Consider the following 24,310-nt stretch of genomic DNA (forward strand, 5'->3'; position numbering starts at 1 on the left):
CTACAAACACACTCTGCTACCTTGTCTTTGACAAAGGAGCCAAATATGTTCAGTGGAAGAGAGACAGCCTCCTCAATAAATGGTGCTGAAGAAAATGACTTTCCTCCTACTGAAGACTTAAACTGGAGAAATGTCTATCATTATGAAATAAATCTGTTAAACTAGATCAAAGATCTAAATATTAAAACAGAAACACTAATGAGGCTTCCTGAACAAAAAACACATTTTAAAGAATCAACTACGGTGACCCCATCTTATTAAAAATTATTTGTACATCAAAAGAAATCACTAACAGAATGAAAAGACAATGCTCAGAATGGGCAGGGGATATTTTTCTATTTTCTGATAATCTTCAATATCATTTCCAAAGTACTATAATTTTCAATATGTAAGTACTTTACTTTCTTTGTTAGGTTTTTTCCAAGTATTTCATTTACTTGGAGGATATTTTAAATGGTGTGGTTTCTGTAACTTCTCTCTTGGTGAGTTTGTTGATTGTGTACAGGAATCTATTGATTTTTGATTGTCAACTTTGTCTCCAGCTACATTTTTGAATTTGCTTATTAATTCTAGGACTGTTTTGGTGGAGTTTTCAGCATCTTCTATTTAGAATATCATATCATCTTTGAATAATGATAATTTAACTATTTTCTATTATATACTTATTCTTATTTCTCTCTTATGTCTAATTGTTTTGTCTAGTGTTTCCAGAGCTATATTGAATAGGAGTGGTCATAGTAGTCATCCATGTCCTTTTATAACTGTAGAATGAAAGTTTTCAGTTATTCTCCATTTAGTATGATGCGGGGTTTTCTTTGTCATTGTCTGAATTTTTTGTCATTTTCTTTTTTATTGGTACTGGTAATTGTACTCATGACCACACAATTGCAAGGCAGGTGCTTATGCCACTGAGCTAAATCCCCAGCCCCGTCATTATTTTATTTTATCAGCTTGAGGTAAAGGTCATCTGTTGTTATTTACTGTAGGGTTTTATCACAGTTCAGTGCTTGACTTTATCAAAAGCTTATTGTGCATTTATTGAGATGATCACCATGTGACTTTTGTTTTTGCCTGTGTTGATATGACATTTAAATTTGTTGATTTGCATGTACTGAAACATCCCTGCCTTCCTGGGATGAATCCAAGTTGGTCAGGTTTTAAAATCTTCTTTATTATTTGCTACATTCACTTTGCTAGTGTCTTGTTAAGGACTTTTGCTTCTATGTTCATTAGGAAAACTGTCCCATAGTTTTCTTCTTTTGGTTGGGTCTTCCTCTGGTGTTAGTATCGGGGTAATACTTGCCTCAAGGCATGAGTTAGGGAGAAGAGCTTCTCTTTCAATATCATTAAACAGCCGTGGCCTTAAATTTTTTTTCTACATTTATTGTAGAATCCAGCAGTAAATCCACCAGGACCTAGACTTTTTTTATGTTGATCATTTGCTTTTCTGTTGTCATTGTTTTTCTTATTTTTCAATGTGCTCATGAGACCAGCTCTCATTCAGTTCAAGTTGGCCTTGAGCTCACTTTGTAGCCTTGTTTAGTCTCAAACTCAAAACAATACTTGTACCTTAGCCTCCAAAGTTCTGTACCACCATGCCCAGCAGCTGATAAATTTTTATTAAATCTTCATTCTCATTAACTGATACTGTGTTTTTCAGAATTTTTATATCTTCTTGGAACAGAATTGGCATTTCATATTTATCTAGGTATCGGTGCATTTCTATATTTTCTAACCTATGAAAGTATACATTTTTCCAGTAGATTTTGATGATCTTCTGAATTTTCACAAGATCTGTAGTTATTTTATCCTTCTGATTCCTCAGTGCATGGTTTTTCAATCTTTATTTTTTTCTTTTTTGATATGATTGTCCAAGGGTTAATCAATTTTGTTTATTCTTCCAGTGAACCACCTGTTTGATTTGTTAATCCTTTGAATATTTTTCTTGTTCTGCATTGCATGACTTTCTTGTCTGGTCTTATAATTTCCTCCCTTGTATGGGATTTGTGTTTGTCTTGCCATTCTTCTTCTGGAAGATTGAGATGCAACACTTCATTATTTGTTTGTGTTCTTTCTATTTCCTGATGTGAGATTTGACTACTATAAATTTCCTTATTTGGACTGCTTTCATTGAATCCCATAAGGTACAGGATTTTGCATCTATATTCTTGTTAGGTTGTAGATATTTTTAAGTTTCTTCCTTTTTTCATCTGTTACCCATTGGGTGTTTAGGAGAGTGTTAAGTTTCATATACTTATGAAGTTGTTGCAACTTTTTTTTACCATTATTTCACAATTTAAATACATGCTTAAGAATACTATCCTTAGGCTGCAAAGTCAATCAAGTAATACAAGGATTAAGTTGTTTTTATACCTCCATTGCTATCAACTCAGCATGTCCTCTAAACCAGTCAGATGGTGGTGGGAGGAGGTGATTGTGGTGCTCCTCTCCCAGCCAATACAGTAGTTAGCTCACAGGAAGTGTAAGTTTCTTGCTTTTCTTCTGAGAAATGGAATAGCTTCCACAGAATCACAACATGGGCATGTTGGCTAGTTTTCCACCATTCCCCTTATGACTTCCACCAGCTCACAGGAAGGGAAAATTAGATTTCTGTTTCTCCTCTCTGGCCTGAGATGGCTCCAGAATGTTAATTTTCTCATCAGGATGACTGGGTGGAGACATATCATAAAACCTGCATATCTATGTGTGTGTCCTACAGAAAATAATTCAGATGTAGGTCATTGATTGGATTGGAAATGTCTTGAGGAAAGTTGTGTCATGTAAGAGGATTTGGCATTGGTGAACCAAAAAAAAATACAGTGCAAAAGAACAACTTCTATATACTTGAATTGTCTTAAACAGGTTTGATACTTGGTCCTGTCATCATCCAACAATACCAGATTTCAGTGCTGAGTCTTTAAAACAGATACATTTTATATTTCATGTTGGGGTCTTTTCTTAGGCACCAAGATGGCAATAAAGGGTCCCAAGAAGGCTCTAAGAAATGAGAAACACAACATGGTCTTCAGGGCTGCATGAGAAGAGTGATCCATGGCAGAGCTCATCACTCTGCTAGCCAGCTGGCCAACTCATGCTGGCAGGAGTTGAGTGGACAATGGAGGAAACCTGATAAGGATCTTGGTAGAGGTTCAAGACCCCTCAGAGAAACAGATGATGCCAACTGCAGAGAACTATCCCACAGAAAATATCTAGGTGGCCTCAGCTGTGGCCTGTCTTGTCCCAGGAGGCATCTCTTCATTCTCAGTTTAATCATGCCTGGGCCACATCACAGCCCTGCATGAGTATTCAGCTTCAATGGCTCTAACATATCCCTCCTTTTTGTTTGGTTAAACCTTAGCTGTTGGACATCTAGAAGAAAAGATTGATAACAATACAGTATATTAGAGGCAGTAAGCTTAACATTACTATTTTATCTAAACATGAAACACCTTAGAATGTTAAATGAAATGTATTTTCTACTATCCATGGATATTTTAACATTTGAATACCTACAGTGTTAACATTGATATATTTTACATAGGAAATCAGAAATCAGAACCATACATATTGTTGTATCATGACATCCTTGCAATAATCTGAATTTCTATTTTGACATAAAATATGTTTTAGTCAATCACCCTTATCTAATACCCAAGAAGTTTCTTATGTATTATTGACCAATTTATTGACCTTTAGTGGAATATGAATCTTACAAGTCTTTGTTATTAGCTGAAGTATAAACATGAATCAAAAGTCTGCTACCATAAGTAATCCCCATTTTACAATCTTAGAGGTCTATGCCTCCATAAACATAAATATATCTAATATATCATGAATTTGGTGACAATCAACTGTCATAACAATGTGAAAAGTTTACTCAGGCATCTTAAATCAAAAAATGCATTAATTCTTTTGATATTGACCAATGTGAACATTGAGGAGTACATTTCATGACTTTAGTTAAAGTGTCTCCTATAAGGCTATGGAGATCATTGAGGTCTCTGATGAATAAACAAGAACTGGTTAAAAACTTTACCAGGCAGCCACTTTCTGATTTATCAATTAGAGCCCTGTCCAGCAATCTCAGTCATAAGGGACTTTGTTTATTCATCCTAATAATATCAATTTTAAGTAATGAGACTATCAAGTCAATGGTAAATAACAACATATTTCATTCATATACCCAGTCTTTGTGACATTTGGAATAGCTGGCAACAAGGTACAAGCATATTTTATAAATCAGTAAAGAAACAAATCTTTGATTATGTGATCCAGATATGGAAAAAGAGAAAGATTACTGAGCTCCAAATGAAAGGAACAGTTGTTCACCGAGTGGACAAGTGGATAAACGTACACAGACAATCTGTGCTGATTCAAACAAACACAGAAATAAGCAAAGAGCTTGTGGAGGTTTTTGAGAACAACTTAAGTTCCTCAGAGGCCATTTGTGTACTTGTTCAATACTCCTTTGTTAAACTAGCTCATCTCTTATACCCAGTGCTCCCAGTGCTGGAACACCTGTACACCCCAAGCACTCGGGGTCCCTCCCAGAGGTTTTGGGCCACTTGATCACTCTTGTATGGGCATGTTTGCTTTCTGCTTTATAAGCTTGAACAATCATTAGCTCAGGGACTCCCAACAACAGCTTACAAACAGACTAAACAAATACACAACTGATACATGGACAGATGGACAAACATCTTATAAAATCAGAGTGTACTTGAGCATATCCTTAAGCCCAATAACAAAACCTTCCTACAAGGTTAGAGTCTACAACTATAAATCAACTAGTTCACCTTTTTATAGACCAACTAGCTGAGATCCTGTAAAAAGTATCCAAGGCTTGATTCAGGGAGAGGTGAAATGGTGGAACTATGTTGTGTAGCCTGTGGTGACAACTCATTCCATGCAGAGCAAACACAAAGAGCAGAATTCCATACAAGGCCTTGGCAATAACACAGAAATGTTCCCTCTTCCCCAGATCAGCAGGGGCACCAGCCCCTGCCCACTTGAGTCTGGAGATGTTCTGTATAATACAAAAGGCTTTGTCAGAGATATAGCCTGGTAAAAACATATTTGAATTAAGTAATAAGCCTTTTTGGAAAGAGAAGTGACTTACAGTAAATAGCACCATGGACAGAATAGTAAGAACCTGTGCAGGAAGTGCATTATTCTCCTTTAATTGTTTCAAGAAGAGATTTGAGGTTATAATGAGCTTGTTAAATGATTGCTTGGCCAGTGGCATTATAGGGGATAAAATTACATGAGAAATGTTCCATGAGGAACAAAAGGAAGCAAAAGCCTGTGAGGTATAGGCTGGACCATATTCAGGTTTAAGGAAGGAAGATACACCCATGACTGCAAATGTAGCCAGGAGATGTTGAATTACATGTTGGGCGGATTCACCATGCAGTGGTGAAGCACAAATAATACTAGAAAACGGGTCAACAGAAACATGAAGAAATGAAAAGGAAATCAAGAAACAGTGTGTGGCATGTTTACCAAGGTTCATTGCAGCAGAGGCCATGAGAGTTGACAGCATCACAGGGAAAAGGGTGAGGTATGGCAGCACAATGGAAACCAGTGGAAATAAAAGCTTTAGCTTCAGAAGGTACAATGTCAAACAATTTATGCAAGGAACAAGTGTATTGGTGAAAAACGACAAGGCTTTGTTTAGTGTTATCAAAAAGAGGATAGACTATAGAGTAAACCCAAGGCCAGACTGAACTGTATAGAGAGAACCTTCCTCAAAAAGGCCAAAGGAGTGGGGGGGGGGCTGTAGAGTATATGCAATCCTTGATCAGAAATCGCATTACCTTTTAAAAAGCCAGGTAGGGCTTAATGACCACATTTATGTAAAGGAAAAAGTGCAGCATTGTGAGGGCAAATAATTTGTACATGTAAAAAGAAGATACTAAGTGTGAGCCCATGGCCACAGGAGAGATAAAAACAAGATAAGTGAGATAAAAACAGAAGGAATAAAACAGAAGAAAACTAGCTCAATTCTTACACTCCACGCTCCCCGTGCTGGAACACCTGTTCACCTCCAGCACTCCATGCCCTCAGGACATTTCCCAGATGTTCTGTGCACCTTGAGCACTCCTGTATGGGCACTTTTGCTTTCTGCTTTACTGGTATGAACAATCAGAAGCTCAGAAACTTTCAGGACCTGCTTGCAAACCAACTGGACAAACACGCAACTGATATGTGGACAGACTGACAAACATAAAGTCAGAGCACGCTTGAGCATATCCTTAATCAAGCCAAATTATAATACTTTCTTAAAAATTTAGAATTTACAGCTACAAATCAACCAGTTGGATTTGTAATACACCAACTAGCAGAGATCTGGCATAAAAGGATCCAAGGCTTGATTCAGGGAGAGGTGAAATGGTGGAATTATGTTGTGTAGCCTGTGGTGACAACTCATTCCATGTAGGGCAAACACAATAAGCAGAAATCCACACAAGGCCTTGGCAATAACATAGAAGTATCCTATCTTACCCAGTTCAGCGGGGGCACCAGACCCTTGAGTCTGGAGGTGTTTTGTATGATACAAAAGGCTTTGTCAGAGATATAGCCTGGCAAAAACATATTTGAATTAGGGAAGAAGAAAACCTTGTTGGCAAAGAGAAGTCACTTACAGTAAATAGCACCATGGACAGAATAGTAAAAATTTGTGCAGGAAGTGCATTTTTCTCCTTTAATTATTTTAAGAGAAGAGATTTCAGTGAATAATGAGCTTCTTCAATGATAGTGTGGCCACTGGGATTATAGGGGATACAATTTACATAACAAATTTGCCATATGGAACAAAAGGAAGCAAAAGCCTGTGAGGTATAGGCTGGATCATTGTCAGTTTAAAAAAGGAAGATACACCCTTGACTGCTAATGCAGCCAGGAGATGTTGAATTACATGTTGGGCAGATTCACCATGCAGTTGTGAAGCACAAATAAAAACAGAAAATGTATCAAGAAAAACTTGAAGAAATGAAAAAGTTTTAAGGAGGAACACTGTGTAGCATGTTACCATAAGTCACTGGAGCAGAGGCCATTAGAGTTGACAGCATCACAGGGAAAAGGGGGAGGCATGGCAGCACAATGGAAACCAGTGGAAATAGAAGCTCTAGTTGCAGAAGATGGAATGTGAAACAATTTGTGGAAAGAACAAACTGATTGGTGAAAAAAGGTGGGGCTCTCTTTATTGTTATCAAATGAGGATAGACTACAAATTTATCTCAAGATCAGGCTGAAATGCTTATAAAGACACTGTTGAAAAGACCTTGCCCAAAAAAAGAGAGAATAGAATATTCAGTGCTTGATCAGTAATAGCATTATCATATCAAACAACAGGTAGGGCTTAATGACTACATATATGTAAAAAAAAAGAGTGGCATGTTAAAGGCAAAGAGGAGCCTGTGAGATGTAAAAAAGAGACAATAAGTGTGAGTCTATTGCTACAGGAGAGACAACAAGAGAAGAAGATAAGTGTGAGATAGTATTATGAGAGGCAGTAACTAAGTTAAGGACATGGGTTGAAAAAATTTGCAAAGGAAGGATAACACAGAGAGCTCACTGCATTGACAAGAGGTTTGTGGCAGTGAAAAAAGGTGTTTTCAATTATTACAAAAACATATGTTACAGCTTCATGATGGGGGGTTCCATCAGTGAAGACAGTGAGAGCACTATTTAAAGGGCTGCTAATGCAATAAGTTTGAAGAGAAAAGGGAAGTAGAGTAAATAGAGACAAACAATGATCCTGGGGCATATCAAAAGAAACGGAACCAACATAGACAGCAAAGCCACTTGCAGATTTTTTTTTTTTTGGTCCCAGGGATCAAACTCATGACTGTGCACTAGTAAGGCAGGCACTCATGCCACTGAGCTAAATTCCCAGACATGAGTCTTGCAGAGGGAACAGCAGAGGACAGCAAAAAGGAAAAGTTAGCCTTGGTAAGTGGTAAGACAGTATTGATTAAATCAATTCCAAGGACTATAGGTGTTCCAGTACATCCTCAAGTGATGAGAGGGAATAGCACTGACAATGGGAAATAAAGTATTGCCAGGTGAGTGGAGTAAAACAAAACCATCAGCTCCAGTGTGTAGCAATCCTGAAAAGAAAAGGTTGTCAATAGTTAAACACAGGCCTCAGCATTCATCTCCCAGGGGAATAGCAGTAGCCACCACAGTGGAGCCAAGTGCTTGATTTCCATGAGTAACATCATAAGTTTTAGAGAAGACAAGGCAAGACAATTAGCTGGGTTACAGATTCAAAAAAATTAGTTGAATGTGTAAGAGAGATCACAACTGAAGCAACAATATGCCCGTATAACCAGCATTACTGAGGCCAAGGATAACAAAATGCCTCTTTTTTGATGCAGGTGAATAGGAAAGAACTGGCCAGCTGTCCAGGAGGTAAAGGATCATGAAAAGTAGTAGGAACTTCTAAAGCATACCAGGGAATTCCAAGCTAGTGTCAAGTATCACAGAAACATCTTTTAAAGCATTTTTGTAGCCTTGATTTGCATTTTTGTATGTTAATTGCTTTAACAAGATAGAGGCTACTGCCTTGTTGTCCACCTGGCTTTCAATAGCTTTATTTAATCTTCATAAAGTCAAGGAAAGGTTCAGTGTCCTCCTGTTTAATAGTACTAAAGGAACCTTGTGTGTCCACTGCTTCAGGGAGTCTTTTTCAAGCTTTTAAAGCAATTGAGGATAATAGCCTGAGGGTGGCAATTAACTTGTTGGCATATATCTGAAAAATCTCTCTCGCCTCAAAACTCAGCAGCTCCTATATGAATATAGCAATCAAAATTATTCATAACTTGCATGTCCTCAGCACCAGTATGCTCTTAAGCCACACCTGATGTTTGGCTAGAGTGATAATAGTATGCACTGAGAGTTTCCAGTTCAAAGGGGTCATTTCACAACCATGAACGATATCCTCAATAATGCCAATTACAAAAGTACTTTTAAGTCCATATTCCTTGACAGCCATTTTAAACTCTTTATTTTTCTTGGTTTTTTTTTTTTTTTTTTTTTTTTTAGGAACATGGGATTGAACTCACAAACTTATGGGTGTCAGGCAGCCTCTTAGGCCACTAAAATTACCCCCTGTCCCTTTTAAGTCTTTAAATAGAATACTGCAATCTTTCAAAGTGGGGCTCTTTTCCTGTTGATACAAAACAGGTCAAGCAATTAATTTGCCATGTTTACCTTCTTGGGCCATCTTCTGCATGGGAGGTCGAACAGATGAAAATTTGCCTAGAGGTTTTACAGGGTTTGCATCTTGTGAAGGCAGCAGCAAGTGGAAGAGGCGAAGCAGCACAAGTGAGCCATCCAAGAAAACTGGGAAACCAGCCGTTCCTCCCTGCCAAATGTCACAGCATCCCAGCAAAAATACCAAGTGTGCAAGACAGAAATCAGAGCTCAAGGCTCCTCAGTGCAGCAGTTTGTGTATTTTTTCCCAATCTGTCACAGTAACCACACCAACCTCAGAACACCAAGGACAATGATCATGAATAGCCCACAAGATTTGCACCAAACATGGCCCACCTTCCTAAGGAAAAGCAGTTTTGCATTATGTTTCTGTTGCACTTCAGACACAGAAGTCCCCATGACTTAAATGGTGAAGGGATTTTTTTCAAAGAAAATAAAAGTAATTTCCAAACAAAATAAAATAGACATGCTTTTGGGTCCATTTTATGCCCCAGGAACACAGCAATGTGAAGTGACATTCCACAGCAGACATCCCCACTGTAGAGTCCCTGTTCAGGCAGTAATTGTTGGGGTCTGTGCCTAGACCCCCCACACCCCCAAACAGATGCATGGCCCAAAAGAGGGAAACAAGTGACACAATCTTTAGGGCTGCAGGAGGACTAAAATCCTTGTCAGACCTCAAAAATCTGTTAGGTGTATGGCTGACTGATGGCTGGGCAGGACCTATTTAATCAGAGCAAGCAAGGAGTTGAGTGGACAATTGAGTAAAGCTGAGCAGGATCTTGGGAGAGGCTCAAGGATCACTCAGAGCAACAAATGATGCTAATTTAGGAAAACTATCTAGCCTTATCTTGCTCCCTTAAATGTCTCCTCCTTCTCAATTCAATCATGCCCAGGCCATGCCACAGGCCTCCACAGGTATTCAGCTTCAATGGCCCCAACATTTTTACATAAATTTGCAGGATTCACAAGTGCATGTCATGCCAGTCTCATTCTAACACTGCCATTTTCTCTCACTCCCAGACATGGCCTTTCAATTGTACTGAATAGTGATAGACTTTGTCCTGTCTCATCACATTTATGCTTAGTCACCATGCTCAACAGAAGAGAATATATCATTCTGAGCCATGAGATGCTGAGGACAGAGTAACACTTTTCTTTTGGTCAACACTGTTTCTCAGCATGCATAATATTTTCATGATAAATGAGTAAGAAACTCATGGTGGTAATAATAAGGAACAATTAACAGTGCAAGATGCTGTAAGAAAATGAGAAAAGACTCATTAACTCAATTGAAGAGTAAAATTGCATTTTACCTAGAGTTGTTTGAATAACACAAATAGGTTAAACAGATAATGTTAAAATAGCATTGATGGCAGAAACAATAGTTTGATGCAAAGACATGAGGGCCTGCTGACCATAGAGACATGGCATTGTTACACACTGTCTAAATGTAACCAAAAAGGAGGAGGGAGGCTCTGAGAAACTTATCCCTCTTGTGCTTGTAGAAGTCTACTAAAATGTTGCTGAACCACTTAGGTTCAAAGCTAGTTCTAGATGGAATAAGGCTAGCCTACATTTGAAATTCCATGAGTTCAGATAGGTCTATAGAGCTGTGATAATTGATTATTGGGAAATCAAATTATGCATCCTACATTTTTCTTCACATCAGCAAAATCAGTAAAAGATCTGAGAGACTTGCAAATTAGTTTTTGCAGAATGAAAAATTTATGCAACATAGAATTTCACCACAAAACAACCCAATATATCAGTAGCTACCATAATTCTCTTTCCTTGAAAGGGTTGAATATACCTTCAGATACAATAGTAACAAACACGACAAAATAGTATAACACCATTAAAGAGAATGAAAGTATTACAGGGTATTCAACCAAATAATAGAAAATAAAAACTCATTACCATATTATCTCATTGGCCATAAAAGATTTGTTTATACTATCACACACAATAAAATCCAATAAAATACATGATGGAACCAATGGAAACAGAAGGACAAAAGAATGGTAGCACTTCAAAGCAAGATGATATTAAATTAGCAGTGCCTATTACAATATCTTGTTGTCTTCAAAATAGCTGTTCATGCCATCACAGATAATAAAATAAAACAACCCAGGATAAAACCATTCCAACTAAAGAATGGGAACATTATATGTCTCCAAAGCAATGTAATGGGGACTCATGATTACCTTAAACTCTTATGTACTTTTACCATTTTTTACAGTAGGGAGACTATACAGTATTTATACATGTGAGTTTGATTTATTTCAGGTATGAGTAAGGTCTCAAGTTGCATCCATTTATTTATGAATATCTCAATGTGATCATTCTTAATAGCTGAGTAGTACTCCATTGTGTAAAAATAGCATATCATTTTTATCCATTTCTCAGTTGATGGACACTTAGGTTGTTTCCAAGATCTGGCTATTACAAATTGTCCTGTCATAAAAATGGGTGCACATATACCACTGAGGTATGATGTTTTCAGTTCTTTTGGGAATGTGCCTAGAAGTGAAATAGCTGGATCAAGTGGGACTTCCAATTCCCCTTTCATGAATTCTCTCCCTACCCCTATGTCTTCAATATTTATATCCTATTTATCTTCCAACAGATTTACTGTTTCTGTTATAATGTTAATATATTTGATCCATTTACATTTTGGTTTAGTACATAGTGATAGGCATGGGTCTAGTTTTAGCTTTCAGCCTATGGAGAGCCAGTTTTTCAGGCATAATTTATTAAAGAGACTGTCGTTCTTCCAGTGAAAATGTTTGATTCCTGTATCAAAGATAAGATGGCTGAGTGTGTTTGTTGTTGTGTTTGTACCTTCTAATTTATTCCATTGATCTATAGTTGAGAGTTTATTCCAATACCATGTTGATTTTATTATAATTGCTTTGTAGTATAACCGACTCAGGGACTGTGATGCCTCCCACCTTTTCTTTACTGCTTAGAATTTTCTTTGCTATTCTAGGTCTCTTCTGGTTCCAGATTAATTTTAGGAGTGATTTCTCTAGATCTATGAGGTATGTTGATATTATGTTCATTGGGATTGCAGTAAATCTGTATTACAGTTTTGGAAGAAAGGCCATTTTCACAATATTTTGTTTTCCCATCCATGAACAAGGGATGTCATTCCATTTTCTGGGATCCTCTTTGATTTCTTTTTCAGGACATTATAATTTTCCTTATATAGATTTTTAAAATTCTTTCGTGAGATTAATTCCAAAGTATTTCATTTTTTTGGATGGCAGTGTGAAGGGTGTGGCTTTTCTTATTGCTCTGTCAATGAATTTGTTGTTAATGTGTAGGAATGCTATAGATTTTTGAGTATTGACTTTGTATCCAGCTACATAGCTGAATTTATTGATTATATCTAGGAGATTTCCAATGGAGTTTTGGGGGTCTTCTATGTAGAGTATCATGTCATAAGTTAACTTCCTCTTTTCCTATCTTTACTCCATTTATATCTGTCTCTTTTCTAGTTGCTCTGGCTAGTATTACCAGTACTATGTTGAATACAAATGGTGATGAGGGACATAATTGTCTTGTGCCTGATTTAAGGTAAAGGCCTTCAGTTTTTGGCCACTTAATATGATACTGGCTGTTGGTTTGTCATAGATGGCCTTTATCATATTGAGGTAAAGATCATCTATTCCAATTTTCTGTAAGGTTCTTATTGTGAATGGAAGTTGCACCTTAGGAAAAGCTTTTACTGCATCTATAGAATTGCTCATGTGATTCTTACTTTTGGTTTTGTTGATATGGTGGATTACATTGATTGATTTACATATGTTGAACCATCCCTGCTTGCCTGGAATGAATCACACTTGGTCGTGGTGTATAATCTTGATGACTTGCTGCATCCTGTTTGCCAATATTTTATTGAGCATTTTGCATCTGTGTTCATTAGGGAGATTGGCCTGGAGTTCTCTTTTTTACTTGGGTCTTTCTCAGGTTTTGGTACTAGAGTAATATTTACTTCCAGGAATGACTTAGGAAGAATTACTTCCATTGTGACTTCATTGAAGAATTTGAGGTGTGTCAGAATTAAGTCTTCTGGTATTTCTTGTAGAATTACACAGTGAATCAGTCTGGGCCTGGGCTCTTTCTATGCATAAGCAGAACTATTATATTTTCAATTTCATTAATAGAGATTGGATTATTCAGCATTTTTACATCTTCTTGATCCAACTTTGGTACTTCATATGTTTCTAGGAATGTGTCTATTTCTTCTGTGTTATTAAAACAATGAGAGTGGATGATTTTAATGTAGGTGTTGATGATGTTTTATATTCCCCAAGAGTCTGTAGTGATTTTGTCTTTTTCATTCCTTATTGCATGAACTTGAGCCTTTTCTTCCCTTTCTTAAATAAGGTAGGCAAGGTGCTTATCCATTTTATGTATTCTTTCACAGAACCAACTCTTTGTTTCACTGATTATTTGTATTGTGTTCTTAGTCTCTATTGCATTAATTTCTTTTCTGATTTTTATAATTTCCTCCTTTCTTTTGGCTTTGAACTCCATTTGCTTTGGACTTTCTAGATATTTGATGTGTAGCATCAGATTGTTTATTTGTATTCTTGTGGTTTCCTGATATGCGAAGTCAGTGTAATAAATTTTCCTCTGAGGACAGCTTTCATTGAGTCCCACACATTCCAGTAAGTTGTATGTGCATTTTTGTTTGCTTTTAGACATTGTTTAAATTGTTCTTTAGTTTCCCCTGTGACCCACTGATTGCTCAAGAGTATATTATTCAATTTCCATGTGTGTGTGTGTGATTTTTGCAGTTCCTAGTTTTATGGCACAATGATCTGATTACATGCATGGGATAATTTCAAGTCTTTTGCATTTATTTAAAAATATTCTGTGGGCTATTATATAGTCTGTTTTAGAGAATGTCCCATGTACTGCTGAGATGAATATATGTTCTGATGGTGTTGGCTGGTACACTCTGTATATGTCCATCAGGTCTGTTAGTTTACAGATGTGATTCTGTTGTGTTATTTGTTTGCTGAATTTTTGTCTGGCTCATCTGTCCCTTGGTGTCCAAGGTGTGTTAAAGTCTCCTGTTATAAATGTATTATTGCTTATTTGATTTTTCATTTCTGTAAATAGCTGCTTTTGCATAATTGTGTGTTCTAGAATTTGGTGCATATATATTTACAATAGTTATCTCTTTCTTTTGATGTTTTCCCCTAACTAGTATGTGGTGACCTTCTTCAAACCAGGAATGATTCTAAGACATAAAGAACCCATGTCAAGGACTGTCACAAGTTTACCTGGAGATCTAGAGTCACTGCCAATTTCTCGTGTATGTCTATATCAAGGTTGTGTACTAGGAAGGGTCAAAGCTCAGCGCTGGAAGCTACAAATTCTGTGTCCTTGGGTGCAAGATCTGTGCCATCAGGCTGAGTGATCAGTACTGGAGCCAAGATATAAAGCTCATGATAAGGGCCAGAGTTCTGTAAAAGAGAACAGTAGCTATGCAAAGTAAAATGGGGCCCTGACTCCTCTAATGATGATGATGGCTGAGTTCATATCTGGAGAATCACTGCTACCAGCTTCTCCATGAGAATGAACAGCCTAGCACCTTCCTTTCATTTCTCCTTTGATGCTGTTTGCAACAATTCTTCAATGCATGCTCTGTTCCCAAAACCATGATGACTCAGTTCACTGGCTGGTCCAAGTTGACCATTACTAAGTGACCAAACCACCACTTATTTAGATACTTGTCTTTTTCATTCCTTATTGCATGAACTTGAGCCTTTTCTTCCCTTTCTTAAATAAGGTAGGTAAGGTGCTTATCCATTTTATGTATTCTTTCACAGAACCAACTCTTTGTTTCACTGATTATTTGTATTGTGTTCTTAGTCTCTATTGCATTAATTTCTTTTCTGATTTTTATAATTTCCTCCCTTATTGCATGAACTTGAGCCTTTTCTTCCCTTTCTTAAATACTTATTTAGATACTTAAATTCTAAAACAGACTTTATGGGGGATGAGGACTTATCTCAGCGGCATGAGCATCTGCTTGGCAAGTGCAAGGTCATGAGTTTGATCCTCAGTACAAAAAGAAAAAGGACTTTGTACCACTTCATATCTTAAAGTATTCATCTGGTCCACCTCACATAAGCAACAGTGAGAACATGTGAAGTTCATTGAAATGAAATATTAAGGAACACAAACCTTCACAATGTATTCTTCACATGTGCCTTCACATACTCACACAGAAACTATTTGGTCCATGTCCCGTCTGCATTTGTTGTACTCTAATTAACTGCGGGAATTTGTGTGAAAATGTAGATAGGGTTATCAACTCTCTGATTATACAAGGAAATTTTAAAAATCTTATTTAAGACAAGTAGAAAAACAAACCAATATATACACGTGTACACGTATGTTTCACTGCAGGACACTGACAGCACTGAACGTAGGACAGAATGTCATGAGTCTGGTGTTATGCACATCACCACCTCAATAAGGTTACGGTGGCTACAGATAATGGGCCTAAATGTGCCAATATATTAACAAACAAAATAGTTGGAATGAAATGTACTGAATATGCATTGTATTTAATATACCAAATCTAAACTGGACCTGGTGGCTTGTGCGTGTAAGCCCAGTACTTGAGAGGCTGTGGCAAGAGAATTGTTTGAGGCCACTCTGGGTTATAAAATGATCTCAAAGCCAGCCTGAACAGCATAGCAGCATGCTGCCTCAAAAAGAAAAATATATCAAATCTAATGAGCACAGAGTAATTGTGATGGCCTTGTTACATTACATGCTTATACTGACCTGTAGTCTACTAGGAAAAAGCTAATTTAGGGCCCATTTCATAATAAAATATCATATCACTTACTGAATGGAGCACACTGATGAATATTTGTTATTTATCGTTGGTATTTGGTGGCTGACAGAGCAGTGCTTGCTGCTGCACTCCGCAGAAAAAAGTGACTATTGCTGCAGGAAACAAGACTGCATGAATCACTGCAATATGTCCTTAACTCTCTGGGAAAGAGACCCACTAAGGAAGCACTGCACTGAGCAGACTTACTACATTTGGTCTTTTGAATACTTTGAACACTAACTTCAGTAGTGGAAGATCAATTCACCTACCCTTCCACCAACAAAGTTAAATAGTTCCTTTTCTCCTGCAGTCACATGTACATTCTTTTGGTCTTGTGGTGATTTGTTCTCCCTGCAATGAGATGGTGATCCTATTTGCATTTCTCCTTTGTATAAAAATGCTCAATAGTTCTTCAGGTATTTCTTGGCAATTTGTGCCCATTATGAAAAGTGTGTATTCATTTTATGTTCCTATTGACTATATGCTAGCTGTCAAGGAGTAACATGCAAAACTTCTCCCATTCTTTAGATTATATTTTCATCCTTTTTTATTTGAATTCTGTTTTTGGCTTCTATTTTTGTGCAGGAGTATAAAATCTTACATAATCATTTTTGCTTGTTTTTGTCACCCTATCTTATTTTCTATACAAAACATCAGCAATAGCATTAAGTAAAAAACTTTTTTTTAATGCCTCTACATTCAGAGCATGGAATGCCTGGCTCATTCTTCTTTCACTATGTTTTACTCTAATAGAGGCACATTTGAGACTGCTGCACAAATTATCATAAAATGTACATTTCCTGAGTGAAAAAAAATCACGATTTACAGTAGTGATTCTTTGGGTGAGGAGAACAAATCCTTCACTTTCTTACATTTAATAAATATATTCTGCTCTTCACTTTTGTTGTTTCCAAAATTCATTCTTTGGTTTTGAAGAACGCAATCTCATAGCAGACATAGTCAGTGAGGAGTTTCATTCCCCTATATTACTGTCTGGTTGCCTATATTTCTAACTAACTCAGCTCCCTGTAACATTAAGAATTGTTTATCAATTTCACTTAGCATAATTTTAGCAAATAAAATATACTTAATGAAAATAGTGAAATATACGATTAAATTGAAAAAATGATTATCACAGTTTCTCCACTTAGCCAAACATTTTCACCTTTTAAGTCTTGCAGTACAAAAATGAGCCCATCCAAATGGTGTCCAAAAATGGGGCAAGACATGTTTTTCAAAAAAATGCAAGCTGAATTATTTTGCCTGGTACCAGGGACACAGTACAGCTGGAGTTTGCAAAGCTGTGTAACTCACTTAAAACTTTTTCAGGCTTATTGTAGAAAAAAGAATTACAAAGTGAATGGTTTATGGGTGTGGATGAAGGAATGAGAAATCCTTGATCCACTAAGGAATGTGGAAGAAATTTGTTTCACTTTGCAGAGGATAGAGAGGTCTCAAAACAATTTGCAATCCTTTGTCAACTAATTTTAGATAACATCTGTCCTTTGCAGAGGGTAACCATGTTTAACATATCTATTAGTTCACCCAGGAAGATGGCACACACAGAAAAGTATGATGGCACTACAAGTTGTAGAAAATAGTTGCGTTTGCAAAGGTAACCAACAGGCAATTTGGTCATACAACTTGGGTATTGGCAAACACAACACAAATATAACGAAGCTCTGTTTGTTCATGTATAACATCAAGCATGTGGTAAAACAAACAATAAAAACAACTTTAAGAAAATTGCTATAGTATAGGGGACAGTATATCATTCACTTTATTTACCATGTTATCTGTAGGTATTTCTTAACCACAAAAGAAACATTGAGCCTTTTAACTATCAATTTCAACAATTGTGCTCATAGCACTGCATGGTTGAAAGATGTAGATATTTTTTATGGTACCAGGGAATGAACTCAAGACCTTGAGCTTGCCAGGCAGGTGCTTGCAACTCTGAACTCAATATCCTGGCCCAATAGCCTTAGATACTAAATATGAATTTTAGCAAAATTTATTTGCCATTGACATATTTAACAAAAAATCTTGTTAATCTACATCTTCACATGTGAAATTATTTTATTCCTTGCATTTTAAGTTATATTTTGTTTTCTGAACTGGGTATCAAACTCACATGCTAGCACTTGCCAGGCATGTGCTTCTGCCTGCTGAGCTAAATAACTGGTAAATAATATTTTTTAAATGTATAAACATCACTTTATCCATTCAAATAGTATTGTGATTTTTTCAAAGGAGGTCAAGGTAGATAGAAATTGATATACAGTCAGAGAGGAATTGGGAACCTCTAAGGAGTCAATGTAACAACCTAAACACAAGTATCACTGCTAGAGGCACAGCTGAAGAAAGCCAGACCTGAATGAGAAGATGCAGTGACCATGTCTACATGCCTCCTGAAGAGAAAAATAATAGCTTGAAATGTACTACAGTTACCACGACTTCCTCCAGGATGTCCAGATAGGCATCAGTTACCTTACTCAATGACCAGAAACACTGGACTATTGTTCCCACAAAATGCTTATCTCTTTCTACATAGCTTTTCTGGATAACTTGTTTCCCTGCTGGATAATATTAGTTAAGCAGCTATAAGCTTATAGATTGATTGTAGTTTGAGACCCACATTGCACCACATTGTGACTTTGCTGTATAAATGAACCTTGACAATAGGTCTGTGGCCAAAACACAGAAGACCACTCCTGAAAATCCAGGGCTAATTTTTTTTCCAAGAAAACTTCTTGAACTTCTTTTGGTTTGTGACTTCATTTCTCAATGTTGTGAGAGAACCAACTTGGTGCATTTGACATCAAACAGGGTAGGATTATATTTCTTCTATTTCAATTTGAATGTGAGACATCTGCTAAATGCCATGTCCCAAAACCTTGGTTATAAGCTGCTTATTTGCTCTTAGTTTTGCATTCACATGAGCTTTTGGACCTCCTCAGTCTAGTAAATTGCATGTGTATTGGAGGAAGGAGGTCACTGTTGTGCTGTAGCACAATAGGTACCATTCCTAACTCTGTATTTGTTATTACTTCCTGGATGCCACCACATGACTAGCTTTCCTCTGCCACATCATTCCATAATTCCCATTTTAGATAAGTCAGTTTTCATTCAGCTCTGTTATTTTTGTTTTCTTTTAACAATCTTTCTCTCTCCCTTGTTTTTTTCAGGTTTTAGGTGCACACCTATACTACCAAAACTTGGGAGGCTGAGGAGGGCTAATTAGTGTGAATTTAGTTGACTAAGAATTGAGTCCACAGTCAGTCTGAATGGCATAAGGAAACCCTGTCTCAATCAAACAGAAAAATTGTCATATTAATATGGATATCTTTGAGAATGGGAACTCAATAGTTTGAAACTCTTAGGACCATATCTATTAGCATGCATCAGGCGAGTATAAGAATCCAGTAAAACTACCTTCAAGGATTTGGAGAAAATTCAAAAAAATCTTATTGCAAACTGTAATATAGATTTATTGAAATTCCCATCAAAATACTATTAGGAAAACTCACAAATTCAGAGAAAACATTTCATTTGACTTTTGTCTTTGCCTGTGTTGATATGATATTAAAATTTGTTGATTTGCATGCACTGCTGTTGTCACTGTTTTTCTTTTTTTACATGTTCGTGAGTCAAGGTCTCATTATGCAGTTGGTGACATTCTGCTCACTTTGTAGCCCTGGTTAGGTTGAAACTCACAACAATCCTTCTACCTCAGCCTCCCAAGTCTGGGATTATAGGCAAGCACCACCATGCCCAGCTGCTGATAAAATTTTAATTAGATTTTCAGTCTCATTAACTGAAACTGCATTAACAAGAATTTTTATTTCTTCTTTGGTCAGCTTTGGCAATTCATATATATCTAGGAATCGAACCATTTCTATAATATCCAACATAGGAAAACATAAGCTTTTTAAGGAGATACTGATGATCTTCTGAATTTTCACAGGATCTGTAGTTATTTTACTGTTTTCATTCCTCAATGCATGGTTTTCAGGTTTTCTTTTCTTTTTTGATAAGGTTGGCTAAGGGTTTATCATTTTTGTTTATTCTTTCAATGAACCAACCCTTTGATTCATTCATTCTTTTATTATTTTCTTGGTCTACATTGCATTAATTTCTTCTCTGATCTTTGTAGTTTCCTCCCTTGTGTGGGTTTTGGTTTTGTCTTGCCATTCTTTTTCTGGAAATGAGAAAACATCAGATTATTTTTTTGTGCTCTTTCTATTTCTTGATGTGTGATTTCACTACTATAAATTTCCCTGTCAGGACTGCTTTCATTGAATCCCATAAGATCCAGGACTTTGCATCTATATTCTTGTTGAGTTGTAGATATTTTTAAGTTTCTTCTTTTATTTCATCTGTGACCAATTGTTTTTTTAGGAGGGTGTTATTTAATTTCCATATATTTATGAAGTTTTTTCCAATTTCTTTTACCATTATTGCCCAATTTTCTTGCACTATGGTGAGGTAAAATGCATGGTGTAACTTCATTTCCTTCATATTTACTTCAACATGTTCTGTGGACTAGTATATATGGTCTGTTTTAGAGAACCTCCCATGCACAGCTGACAAGAAAGCTTTTTCTGATTATGTTGGGTCACATAGTTGGTAAACATCTATTCAGCTCATTTGTTCACAGATTTGGTTCAGCTTTCATATTTATTTGCTGGTTTTTTGACTAGTTCATCTATCTGTTTGTGATAGTAGGGTATTGAATCTTCCTGTATCAATTGTGTGAATTATTTGATTTTTCATGTCTTTTAATAATTGTCTTATGTAGTTAAGTGCTCCTGTATTAGATGCATACATATTTGTGAATGTTATCTTATCCTTTTCAAATTTTTCCCTTAACAAGTATGGAGTGAGGTTCTTTATCTTTTTGGTCATTCTTGGTTTGAAGTTCATATTGTCTCCAAAGAGAATAGCTACTCATGCTTTTTTCTGGGTCCTTGTTACATGAAAGATTGTTTTCCATCCTTTGACTTTGAATTTCTGAATTTCTTTTTGCCTTAAACAAGTCTTTTGCATACAGCATATTTTTGGATCTTGTTTCTTGATCCATTCTCCCCATTTACTTCTTTTGGTAGGTGAGTTGAGGCCATTTACAGTGATATGTATTGGTTTGTCTTTGTTTTAATGTTGTTCTGCTGTTGGTTTTCTGCTTTTCTCCTAGGTTTAATTACTTGTCCTGCCTGGTGGTTTTTGTGCTTTTCTTGGAATTGTGGCCATTTTTACCTCTCTATGTAACTTTCATTATTTTTTCTCAGTTCAATTTGGAAGTTGTTCTTTGTGATGGAAGTATCTTATGTTTCCACTAATTTTGAAAGTTTTCCAGTATACATCAAATGTAGATTGGAAGATTTTTCTTTCAAGACTTTTACTTCTGTCCAAACTCTTCTTCACTTGGATATTTGTGTTGAGAATACTGAGGTAGGTTCATGAATAAAAATATAGGATTCCGAGCAGCCCAACTGATATATTTGGAATTTAATTAACTGAACTCTGGACTAGTCATATACAGACCCTGCCCATTTCAGAGCCCAAACAATTGGCCCTGAACCGGAAACTTACAAACTTTTAAACAGGGAAAACCAACAATGTGACATCCTATTGGAAACTATTGAAGGAGAATCTTCCATTGATCTTTGGTTTACACCTGTATCCTGCTTCTTTTTTTTTGAGCAGGTTAATTGTTTCCTGTAGGTGCAGCTCATTCTGCTTTTCTCATAAGACATGTACACCAAGTAATTTTCCATCCTCCTGCATCAAATACAGTGCACTAGTGAAATGCAGAGCTCATGATGGTGTCAGTAATGCCAAGCTACAATGAAGACTACTGTGATTCTGATGGGCTTTCAATTATTAGTGATCTGTGATTTTTCCCTACCCACTTTTAATATTGTGTTCATGTGCTGAAATCTAGAATCTTGAATATATCTTGGTGTAGTTTCAGTTTGGTTACATCTATTTGGAGTTCTATACGCTTCATTTGAATGTGTCAAATTTTTTTCTTTCTTTCTTTCTTTTTTTTTTTTTTTTTTTTTTTGTGCTTGGCATTGAACTCACAACCTCTTCCAAGCAAGCACTTATGTCAGTGAGCTAAATCCCTTGCCCTATATGTCACATACTTTCTCCGTACTTGGGCTGTTTTCTGCCATTATTTTTCTGAAGTTGTTTATAGTATTTGTCCTGTGTCCAGCTTTCTCGTTGACCCCAATCAATCTCATATTATTCTTTTTTGCTTCATTTTGTACCTGTTGATTTCTCATAGTCTCTTCCTAGTTTTATGATAGCATTCTTTTCATGACCACTAGCAACAATTTTGTCTTCAAAATCTGAAATTCTAACACTCTCTTTTGTTCAGTCTTTTGCATATACTTTTAATCTCTTACAGGTTTATATATCACATACATTTTAATCTCTTGAATTTCTGATTGAATCTGTTTCATGGATTCAATTTTTTTTTGCTATGTATGGCAATTTTTGTTTTTCATCATTTTTCTAAGGTTACACATTCTTTTAGTTGTGTGTTCTCTAACAAATTTGACTTAAAGCATTATTTTTAATCTGATAGAATTTCTCTGTAAACTTTTTGGTATTTACAATTCTGTTGTTATCATGGCAGATAGCTCCAGCTTTTGACATGCAATTTTATCTATCTCATTGTGCTTTGGGCTAATAACAAGTGGGGTGAAAGACTAGGGTTCGATTTTGCTTCTGTATCTTGTCATTTTCTATTTTCTCTTTCATTTTCTTTTCTATGTGCTCCAATCTCATATGATATATTGCTTTATTACTAATATTGAGGCTTATTTCAAGGATATCCTTCATATATGGTTGCATTTTTATAGCTATCCCAAGAATGCATCATCCTAATGTATATAGGATGCAAAATTCACCTGAAGTTTAGCCCCTAATTTTTGTTGGTGGACTGTGAAGCTGATTATGACTCCCTGCAATCACAGTGTTATCCTACATGAGAGAACTGTTTATAATATATTACTAACTAGCTAAAATAGTACAGTTAATAATAGCACTTGTCTCAACTTCAGCTTAACTACTAACTATGGCAACCATACCTGGCTAACTCCACAGGATGAAACTCTGTGAATATTTAATGAAATCAAAAATACACCATGCACTTTTATGCTTTTGTTTTCACGTTAGTGTAGTTATTTTACCATTTTATAGGGGAATAGAGCATTTATGTGGATAGAGGTTGTCTAAAGTGATGAATGAGGTCATACACAGCACAGTCAAAGCTGGAGGTCAAGAATGATTACCTAAGTTTTGGGAAATTTAAGGAAACAAATGAAATAGAAAGTGAGAGAATAATCAGAAAAGACACAGTTATGGTTTGTGTTTGGATAGACCTCCTCAAGCGTCATGCAATCATGGAGGCAAATCTAGTATTTGTGATTGGTTCATTGTCCTAGTGCTGGGAATTTGGTGTGAGTGCTCCATCTGCCCAGGTGTGGGAAGTCTTTTCAGAACACAATGTAAGAGAAGGAAGGAGACATGTGTTTTCCTCTTTTGTCCTTTAGCTTTTGTCATTTTCAGCCAACATGAACAGCTGACCCCAACCATGCCACTCTGCCTTTAAAGCCAGCTAAGTGTGAATTGTTATCTCCAAAATTTGTAGTTAACTAAAATTTACTTAACTTTGAACATCAGGAATTTTGTCTCAACAATGAGAGAAAAGTAACCAAGAAAGGCAGGGACAATATAACTCACTTGAAAGTTTAAATTCAAGACTAATTGAGGAAAAAGAGAAAGAGAATCAATTGAAGAAAACAAAAAAGAAAGGAGAGAAGGGTTATAGCTGCAGTTCCATTGGGTTGATTTCCTTAAGGTAAACTTGCTCTTGCCTTTCTAGAGCAGGTGTAGACTTTCCAAGTCAGACATAAATAAGTCAGACATTGCTACAGTTCTCACCTGGAAATACATCAATAAGTGTGCTCAGATTTCTACACTGCTTCACCTGGGGACAGCAGAACTCAGAGAGGGAGGGCATTTTACAGTATGTATGGTCAATCCACTAGTAGAGCATAATGTATGTGATATCATCATTGAGCAGTATGGAATGGGGCAGATAGATTCATTGTTAAAATTTTCTCAGAATTTTTAGCCAACTAGGCCATTTTACTTTTTACAGGTTAGAGTTCATATCAGAGCACATATACACATCTCCAGCTGTGGGGG

General features: G+C 36.4%; 1 long non-coding RNA gene across 1 annotated transcript in view; it reads right to left on the reverse strand.

The window, feature by feature from the left end:
• Positions 1-319: 319 nt before the first annotated feature.
• Positions 320-24,310, reverse strand: part of LOC134474696 (uncharacterized) — a 33,568-nt gene continuing 9,577 nt past the window's right edge. The window contains exon 3 of the long non-coding RNA XR_010045571.1: positions 320-3,369. This is a non-coding gene — a long non-coding RNA (uncharacterized LOC134474696). The remainder of the gene's footprint in view (positions 3,370-24,310) is intronic.

This window comes from Cavia porcellus, unplaced genomic scaffold, assembly GCF_034190915.1.
Source record: "Cavia porcellus strain 051 isolate PalLab524CR breed Dunkin Hartley unplaced genomic scaffold, mCavPor4.1 scaffold_35, whole genome shotgun sequence".
NCBI classification, from domain to species: domain Eukaryota; kingdom Metazoa; phylum Chordata; class Mammalia; order Rodentia; family Caviidae; genus Cavia; species Cavia porcellus.